The 10,839-nt window shown below is 34.6% G+C and overlaps 1 long non-coding RNA gene across 1 annotated transcript; it reads right to left on the bottom strand.

Moving 5' to 3' along the window:
* Positions 1–342: 342 nt before the first annotated feature.
* Positions 343–904, bottom strand: LOC116167137. The gene is made up of 2 exons (XR_004144450.1): positions 611–904; positions 343–562 (listed from the first exon to the last, which is right to left on the bottom strand). It is a non-coding gene; the product is annotated as an uncharacterized LOC116167137 (long non-coding RNA).
* Between the last annotated feature and the right edge of the window lie 9,935 nt (positions 905–10,839).

The following is a 10,839-nucleotide window of genomic DNA, read 5'->3' as shown; positions in this document are numbered from 1 at the left end:
ATGTTTAATTACTGTGATACAACATATCAGTTTAATGTTAAGTGCTAAAACAGCTTTGAATAATGTTTTCAAGCTGAACTTCGCGCATTCACTTGATCTAAATTATTATTATGTAGCGTTGGATTTATTGATTTATATAAATAATATTGTATAGTAATATATAATACATTATTTGAGTATCAGCTACTTACTTGCGACTATATTAGTACTCAGATGTAGACAGTGAAATATACATAGGTACTCATGGTTTATAGCCTACAAATCAAAAATGGAGTAGGTAAGTTTCTTCTTTTACCTATGTGGAAAAGGTGCAGGTTTACTTTCTGATGATTAAGATACCAATTCAATAAATTATTATTATTATAGACTTACTACAGGTTTTAATCTTAACTCTAACTAAAAACTGCACTTCAAAAATTAAAACAGCGTTTAAAATTCATGTCCGGATTAGAATAGCAAAAAACCAAAAATGCGTTACTTAAGCAGTATCACCTTTACTTCATCTTTGTAATTGTAAGGTTTTAGGCAGCACACTTTTATGTAATTGGGATGGCATTCGACGCTGTAATTCAAATCATTAAAAAAGGTGGTTTATTTTGGAGTTACTTACTTCGGATCTATTATTTCGCACAGATGATTGTTCATGCACACACAAGAACTTTCCGATTTATTGTAAGATACATTCCTTTCACTTCCAATGGACTTTGCCGACGTATCCATCACCACATAAATTACCAAGAGTAAGAAAACATGTACTTTCATCGTAGCTGTGTAGCAATAGCAGGATGTCAAGATACAATGACAAGGTTTGGTGATTTATTTGTAAATATATAGGTCAAAACTATCGTATTTATTATGAATCACGTCTTTTATCAACAAAATTGTGTATAGTCACTTATCATTGGACTACATATATTTTTCGAGAGGCTCTTTTGTTTACAAATGAGTGGATAATATGTGTGGAAATTCCACTTTATCATAACACCCGTCATGTTGTTGGTTACAATTCTTTTTAATTATAAATATTCAACAGTTTTTACTAGTTGGTAGTCAAAATTGTAGAATTATGAGTGAGTCTTGTTTTAATAATATTTATTAACTTTATTTCTATAGGTAGATGTCATTTAATTAACCTCTGATATGTAAACAAGATGAATTATTCCCAAATAAACCCACATTCTTTATATTAATGAAAATTGTTAATTCTTAAGAGATTTTATTTACATTATTTACTTAAAACATGTTTCACAAAGAACATGTATCATCAATACCATCAATAATCATAATTAAATTAATTTACTTGGTAGAATCTGCGATAATAACCATATTAATCATTGGGCTGTTAAAAGGTTTAGTTCTCACTTCTGGTGTACGCATCAAGCCCGTCCCCAAGTGGTCAAGGTGGGACTAAGTAATATCAAAACATGAAGAAAGGAATACTTTAAAATGGGACTTTCTCGCAGGGTAATGTTTGAAAATTGTCTCGCAGGGCCGCAGAGGCCAAGTTTCATTTCTTTGTGTGCGGTGGTGGTGGGGTATCCCTTGATACTCGTATACAGAGTGGCCCAAGAGAAGTATACAGAGGGCTTTATTAGGGTATTAAATTTAGAAATTTCGAAAAATCCTCGAACACGTCAATTTTGTATTCGAGGGGGACAACTTTTGGAATACAAATCACGAACCCAAGTCTTCACCCCTCTACGTAGGGAGCTTAACCCCTAAAATTTTAAATGGAATCCTATGGCAAATGGCACATTAGTCCGGGAATAGAGACCAGAAATGACCATTCCTGCAAAACGAGAAGTAGTTACAATTTTTTTTGCATGTCATGTAGGAATACCTGGTGGTTAAGAATCCAAGTTTTCGACCTCCCACCCCTTGTGCTTCCCCCGTACCACCCCTAAAACCAAAGAAATTTGGTTGGTTTTTTAGTTTTTCAATCATATCTTTTTATAGGTTCACTTTACACAAAAATATTGTTATTAGAAATTGTAGAACATCAAATTTTACATAAATTTGTCATATACTTTTTTTTCGTAAATTTTTTATTTCAAAAGATACAGAGTTTCAAAGTTGTTTTTATTTTGAAGATTCCGAAATTTCTATGTATGTACATATTTTAACGAAATTGTATGTTATCTCTATAATCATAAGATTTATATGAGAAAATAACTCGATTATGAAGCTATGGTGCTATAATTTCGGTACCCTGCACCCCTATCAAAGGGGATGATAGCGCTTCAACCCCTTGGTCGTAGTAGGTATTTGAATCACTGTGTGATTATGGTGCTTTCAAATACAATTATCAAATAAGAAAAGTGGTGTTACTTCATTTTAACTCCTTTCATCTCTTACAAAAAGGGATGATTACTTCAATCCCCTATAGTTGTGATTGTTCAACTATCTAAGATTATATCGCTTTCGAACACAATATACAAATCATTATTTTATATGAACATGAATAGTAAACATTTTTTATTTGCAATGTGTATTCAGAAATGTCATTATCTAAGTGTGATCGAGCAATCAACAACCGAGGATTAAACCACTCATTTCAGTTGGGGGTGGTTAAACCGGAACGAGAATANTTCAATCATATCTTTTTATAGGTTCACTTTACAAAAAAATATTGTTATTAGAAATTGTAGACCATCAAATTTTACACAAATTTGTCATATACTTCTTTTTCGTAAATTTTTTATTCCAAAAGATACAGAACTTCAAAGTTGTCTTTATTTTGAAGATTCCGAAATTTCTATGGATGCACATATTTTAATGAAATTGTAGTTATCTCTATAATCATAACATTTATATGAGAAAATACCTCGATTATGAAGCTATGGTGCTATTAATTTTGGTATCCTGCACCCCTATCAAAGGGGATGATAGCACTTCAACCCCTTGGTCGTAGTAGGTATTTGAATCACTGTGTGATTATGGCGCTTTCGAATACAATTATCAAATAAGAAAAGTGGTGGTCTTACTTCATTTTAACCCCTTTCATCTCATACAAAAAGGGATGATTACTTCAATCCCCTATAGTAGTGATTGCTCAACTATCTAAGATTATATCGCTTTCGAACACAACTTACAAATCATTATTTTATATAAACATGAATAGTAAACATTTTTATTTGCAATGTGTATTCGGAAATGTCATTACCTAAGTTTGATCGAGCAATCAACAACCGAGGATTAAACCACTCATTTCAGTTGGGGGTGGAAAGGGTTAAACCGGAACTAGAAATACAGCGTGTTTCAAAATGAATAGAGGGGTTTTAACATGTTATAATATTTAATACATCAAACTTACAGCCACAATTGTTATATCAAATGAAAGAGAAACTCAAACAGTTTTACATTATAGCCTACAAGTGTTCAATGTGAGCACCATTCGTCACTTGGCATACGTCAAGACGGTATGCTAGTTCTTCCCAAACTTTGATGAGTGTCTCATTAGTAATTGCTGCAACAGCTGTTTCAATCCTGTTTTTTTATATCGGGAAGGTCGGCTGGCAGTGGAGGCACATACACACGGTCCTTAATAAACCCCCAAAGATAAAAATCACACGGGGTTAGGTCGGGTGACCGTGGAGGCCATGCGAAACAAGCCCTGTCATTAGGCCCCTTACGGCCAATCCAGCGGTAGGGTATAGTTAGGTTAAGCCAATCGCGTACCTCATTATGCCAGTGAGGCGGCGCACCATCTTGCTGAAAGATGAAGTTTTCTGGTTCATCATGTGTCAGTTGAGGGAAGAGCCATTGCTGTAACGTATCCAGATAAGAAGTACCAGTGATAGTTGCTTCACCAAAAAAGAAAGGACCATACATTTTCTGCCGGCATATGGCACAAAAAACATTCAATTTAGGAGAGTCTCGTTGCACTTGTACCCATGTGGGGATTTTCTGAGCCCCAAATCCTAACATTATGGGTGTTAACTCGACCACTAAGCTGAAAGGTCGATTCATCACTGAAGACGACAAGATCCAGAAAATCTTCATTGTCATGGAACAACATGTCGTTAGCGAAGTTGGCACGTAAAAGATGGTCGGTAGGCTTCAGAGCCTGTAACAACTGCAAACGATAAGGACGTAGCTGTAAGCGTCGCCGTAAAACTCTCCAAACAGTCGTCACAGGAATTGCTAATTCACGACTAGCCTTCCGAACGGATTTCATAGGGCTACGCGTCAACGAATTACGCACTTGCTCAACGCTCTCTTCACTAGTTCGTGGTCGTCCCGTACTCTTGCCTTTACAAAGGCAGCCAGTGTCTTGAAACTGATGATACCATCTACGAATGTTGTTATCACCTGGAGGAGCACAACCGAACGAATCCGGAACGCACGTTGCACAGTAACAACAGATTCCGTCTTTGCAAACTGTAAAACACAAAACGCTTTCTGTTCTTTAGTCGCCATCTTTGCTATTAGCGCTTTCTAGCGGATTGCGGCGGAAACATACGCACTGATGCCAACAAACAAAAACTGTTTGAGTTTCTCTTTCATTTGATATATCACTTGTGGCTGTAAGTTTCATCTATCAAATATTATAACATGTTGAAACCCCTCTATTCATTTTGAAACACGCTGTACTTAAAAAATATAAGTAATAAGCGTTGTACTTACCCTCTGACTAACATCAATCGCCACAAGGGGTTGAAATATTCATTCCTTCCGGGGAGAGAGGGGGGGGGGGGGAGAAGCTGAACTGAAACAATGTTTTTTATTTCAAACGCATATTAGAAAGCGCTACAATGTCACAGTGATTCAAATATCCCCAATAGCAAGGGTTGAAAGTTGAATTATTATGCCTCCCCTTTGGTAAAGGTGCAGGGTAGGGAGATATTATATCACGATAAATTCAAGATATTTTCTCATAAAACTCTTAATTATAGAGATAAAAATTAAATTTTGGTTAAAACATCTACATAGAAATTTCAGAATTCTTCAAAATATAAGCAACTTTGAAGCTCTATATCTTTTTTATTAAATATTTCACAAAAAAAGTAATGTATATCAAAATATGTAGAATTTCTACAATTTATCATAACAATATTTTTTTGTAAAGTGAACCTATAAAAAGATATGATTGAAAAACTAAGAAACCATCCAAATTTCAAGGGTTTTGGGGGTGGTACGGGGGAAGCACAAGGGGTGGAAGGTCGAAAACACAGATTCTTAACCACCAGATGATTGTCAATAACATGCAAAAGAAATTGGAACTACTTCTCATTTTGCAAGTTAAAACCCTCTTTCCCTGGACTACATTTTTGAAAGCCAATTTAATCGTGATTACTAATCTGCTTTGCTTTTTAAATTCTATTGGTTCGTTTCGGAGAACTGACAGGTTCACTTAAGTTTAACAAACAAATTGAAGCGTCAAAATAAAATTTTAATACAAGATGACTTAGATCGCATTTGTTTTGGTTTACAAAAAAACATTTCAAATGCGAATTATCTCCGAAACGAATCAATAGAATTTAAAAAGCAAAGCAGATTAGTAATCACGATTAAATTGGCTTTCAAATAATGTGCCATTTGCCATAGGATTCCATTTAAAATTTTACGTAGCTCCCTACGTAGAGGGGTGAAGACTTGGGTTCGTGATTTGTATTCCAAAAGTTGTCCCCCTCGGATACAAAATTGACGTGTTCGAGGAATTGTCCCCCTCGGATACAAAATTGACGTGTTAGAAGTAATTTTCGAAATTTCTAAATTTAATATCCTAAAAGCCCTCTGTATACTTCTCGTTGGGCCACTTTGTATTTTATGTCGGGTGGTTTAGAAACTGTCCAGTACGGTGTATTTTGTTCACTTTTTCCTTTAGGTTTTGATACCGATAAGATGGATGAGGAATGCCGTTTCAAGAGACAATATTCCAACGATTTACAGGTTTATCATCAAAAGGTCACGCTACATACTCCAGCCAAGTGTCAAGTAATAAGGGGCGGACTGGGTACTTACGAGCCAGGTGGAATTGCGTATAGGTTACGGGCCAATTTTTTTGCTTCCTTTTAAAGTATTCATTTCTCGAAAATCAATTAGAAGATAGTTTTTTTTAATTGCAGCTGATAAGAGAAACGTGTTAATAATTTATTAATAGTGCAAGAAACTAAATACAGCACATACTTATAAATAGGGCTAGGATTTTAATGACGTTAAAAATCAGCGAAAATGCAAAATAAAAAAAGCAATTATGACTTAAAAATTTCGCAAAAATGACAAAAATTTGAAAAGATGACATTTTAAATAACAAATAAATTTATTGATTAAATTCTTTAGTAAAAGGCGAAAGATTTATTCGCATTTGAAGAGAAACCAGAGTTTTAATTATGTAGTATCACCCGCCATTAAAGAACGTTCAATTGGAAGAGCAAGTGGAGGACTTGTACTTTATTTAGCTGCGAAGCTATTGACATTACTCCGTGGTGGATCTTTTGCAAATTGGCCACTAGTAAATTTAGTTTTGTAATTGGCCTAATCTATTTTAAACCTTCCCTTGAAATATCCACACTACTCGAAACCCTTCAAATTACACTAGACCTAATTTCTGAAAAGTTTAGAAACATCACTTGCATTATAACGGGTGACTTTAACTCAAGAGTAGGTAATCTAAGTATAAGCGATGAAGGAATGTTTCCAAATACTAATCTGTATGAGGTTCGCTTAAGTATGGACCAAATTGTTAATCACCGAGGTCGTTTCCTTAATGAATTTATGACGGAAAATGCGCTCACTTTGCTCAATGGCAGAACTTGCAGTGATTATCCAGCGAGCTATACGTTTCTTAATAGTCGAGGCAGAAGCCTAATTGATTTAATATGGTGCAACCTTGGACCTAAATTTTTTTTTTTTTATTTTTTTGTATGAAGATGTACTAAAATTAAGTTAAAACTATGTAAAACTATACTGGTAGGTACATTACAATAGGTAGTTACTATTATTATTATTTTCCTTTGTAAGCTTGATTAGTGTTTGGTAGTGTAGGTATGTTAGTTTAACGCTAAACCCTGCAATAAGTTTTTTTGTTAAGAAAACTACTAAATGCAATAAAAATTATTATTATTATTATATTATTATTGATTAAATTGAATAAGGCCGCAAAATTATGTTAAGAAGGGTAGTGATTAGGTAAGATAAGACAGGAATTTCAGTGGTGGTTCATTTCCACCCTCTGCAGGCCAGTCGCAGAAACTAGGTATGTAAGGTACCGAGTCACTTACCACATCCCGAAGAAATTTAATCCCTTTTAGTGGGCATTCGTTTGTGGATGACTTAAGCACGTTCCAAGAAAACGCTAACTATGCATTTGGCTTACAATGGAGGTTTTAGGCTTCATTTCTAAACAGGTAAAGATACCCGGAACTACCGAGAAAAGAAAAATATTGCATTATGTTTTAGAAATATAAGACTGCATGAAAAATAAAACTTTAACAGAGGTTTATAAGTTCGCCAAGAGAAATACCGTAAAATATCAAAAAAATTAGCGCTATTCCCTCGGCTATTCCTGAAAAAGGCAAAAAATTCAAAGTAAACACACAAAAAATGCTAAAAACACCGTAAAAATTAGCAAAAAATAACCCATTGCTCAAAAATGGCAAAGAATGTAAAGAAATGCACCAACAAGTTGCTGTTATTTGATTCAATTTATCCTGAAACACGTTTATATATAACAGAGCAATGTCTCAGACTTCAGAAAAAAAGATACAAAATCATCAAAATTCTAGCCCTACTTATAAATTTCCAACGGGTCATCATGCCCTACAGGCCAGGCGGCAATCGCCACCCGCCCCTCCGGGCCAGTCCGCCCCTGCAAGTAATTATCGAGAACACCATTAGATGATATCCTCGCACAGTTCCAAGACCTGACTTGTGCATCTGGAACGCTATACATCTACATATTACACATTAACAGCCTGTTTTATCCGGCTCGACATCCACGACTTTTTTTTAATAAAAATAATAATAATCACATTTATTGTTCAAACCAGTTAAGGATTAAAGGGGGAGGGCGGTGGTGCACCTGGTATTCTACTAATTTGATCTATTCAATACATAAATGAAGAAAATAAATAACGAAAACCACTACAATAAATGTTCGTCATAGTGTCATTCTAAGCAATTGTACTCATTGTACTCATTTGAACTACTCAATAGATTGATGTGTTTTTTTAAAAATCGAACATAGGAAAATTACATTTCATGCAAACTGCCTGTATATTCTAGTTATTATTGTTAATAGCACTTATTATCAAACCAAATGGATCATTAAAGATGTGATATTTGATATGCAATTGTATGTGGAGCATATTTTATAAATAGGCGAATTGTATAATACACCTGGGTAAGTAGAAGGTAGTGGAGTGCGTAGAAGATAAACGAGGAGCAGTGTAAGACAATTGGTTATGCAAAGAGAAGCAATCAATGTGAATTAAATTATGTAGAAAAGATAAAATGATGTGCTTTCTTCTCATTGAAAGAACTCGGACATTAAATTTTTCAACTAGGGCGTCTTGGGGGATTCCTCTATCAGGATAAACTCCTTCAGAACGGAAGTGGATGTATTTTAAAAAGCGACGTTGAGTATATTCGAATTCATTAACGTACTTTTTGTAGGCGGGGTCCCAAATCAGAGCTCCATACTCCAGTTGAGACCGAACTAAGGCGAAATAAAGAAATTTAATCGTATGTAGTTAAATTGCTAAATTGAGTACATGTACGAATAATAAAACCCAAGGATTTTAAGGAACGTTTTACAATTTCATTTATGTGCACTGAAAAAGTTAATCTTTTGTCAAAAAAGGTTCCAAGATCACCAGTGATGTTGACGCTGATTGAAAGCAAGTCATCACTTTACATTTATTAATGTTCAAAAAAAGTTTATTCTATTGGCACCAGAATTGTAGGTTATTCAAATCATTCTGTAGTGTTAAGCAATCGTCCGTACGGCGTACTTCATTAAATATTTTTAAGGACTTGTTTCAACAGGTGCATGGATGTAATACCTTCATTGTAAATGACGTCAAGGTGTGTTCTCAAATATCAGTCAATCCCGAATATATACAGAAGCCAGCGGGCTGTTGTTTGAATGACCGTATATGGTATTTGATTTGGCCAATGCAGTAGGGCAGGCTTTCCATACAATTAATTGGTCTTCCACAAAACAGAAGAGTTCAACAAATGCAAGAACCCCCTCCTCCCCCTCCACAATCTAGAAGCGCCGCTTTCTGGTCACAGAAGCGTCACATCATGAATTGATGCAGCGTGTGAATGAAAATTCCTCCAATCACTATCGTTTTTTCAAACAAACTCACTCCACGGAAAAGTCGATTGCCAATTTATTATGGAAGATTATACGTGGTATATGAAGCAATACATATGCCAGAGGTGCAAAATTATATACCAGATTCAATGAACCAGGGTAAAATAGTTCAATTCTTTATCTTATGATGATGTTGCAGCCGGAATTCGAACAGAACAGACGGTACCGACAATAATAGGGTCATTTTTGAAAACGAAGTCAGACGAAGCGATTCTACGATTTTGAAAAGAAACCATCTTAGCGATATTTTCATCTTTTGGTCAAAATACACGTAGGAATTGGAAAATTATGAAATATCTTATACATCGAGCTAAATCATTTCCACGTGTTCCAAAGAAAACCAAGGCATGAAGTAAGTCAAAATTCACGTGGTCATCAAAAATGGGTCAAATTTACTTCTTGGGCATCAAATGCGTTGGATCATTCGGATTGAGCTTATTCATGATCGTAAGAAAACACATTACTTAAGGCTTTTTGTCGATCGAAAGTTCTGCTATGGCCCAAAAACTATACCTACCTATTCAAACATTTTGTTGCGGATACGGCAAAATAATTTGTGTTTTGTTGGTATCTAACCTTTTAAAAACAGAATAAAGGATAGCATTTTTCATTAATTTTTTTCAAGGGGTGATACTTCGTCAGGTATCAAACAAATCCGATTCTGATGTCTGGACAGAACTTATACGTAATTTTCACTCGGTATACTCGAAAGAATTGATTGAAAAATAAAAGTCATGTCATGTTGTTTGCGTTCAAATGAATTATGTTTTAAATTGCATCTACTCATCTTTTATAATTATATTTTCAGATTATTAGATCGGTCTACACTGTGGCTATTAGTAAGCAAAGGGCGTGATAAGTTGAAAACTTCTGTAGATATTAGCGCTAGTAGATACAGTTAATTCACTTCCATGTTAGAATATCATTACCAGAAGCGCTAAATCTTGTTGCGGGGAGAAAAACTCGAATTTCATTAAACTTTTAAATTATCTACTGGCCACATGCTTATTTGCATATTGATCACTTTATAATAGGTTACTATACAGCTTATATAAGCTGAAATGCAAATTTAGCAAAGTTGATTTAGAAAGTTTCCCTATAGAAGTATCCATATCGACATTCGTAAATGCAATAATAATACATAAAGTCCGACAAAAATGAAATTGAAAAATGCTACTAAAATTAAACAGCAATCGGTCTGTGCAGGTCGTATTTTTCAACTGAATTCTTTACGCTCGTTCTACGATTACCTTCATTTCCACTTATGACATACAATTAAACGATTCTTCAAGAACTTTAATGATATATCCCTTTAGACATTTTGTTACTTTTATTTATTTGTTCGAGAATGATATTTATTAAATTGAAGGTTTCAACTGCATTCGAAATAACTGACTACATAGATATGTACTGAATACGAGTTCTAAGCTGCTTCAGACTTAATTCGATATTACATCTGTAATTCCTACAAAATAGCTGTATTATTGAGAAAATATGACAGGCTTAGAGAAACCACA

Source organism: Photinus pyralis, unplaced genomic scaffold, assembly GCF_008802855.1.
Source record: "Photinus pyralis isolate 1611_PpyrPB1 unplaced genomic scaffold, Ppyr1.3 Ppyr1.4_LG3b, whole genome shotgun sequence".
Lineage (NCBI taxonomy): Eukaryota > Metazoa > Arthropoda > Insecta > Coleoptera > Lampyridae > Photinus > Photinus pyralis.
This window is presented reverse-complemented; position numbering and strand designations above follow the sequence as displayed.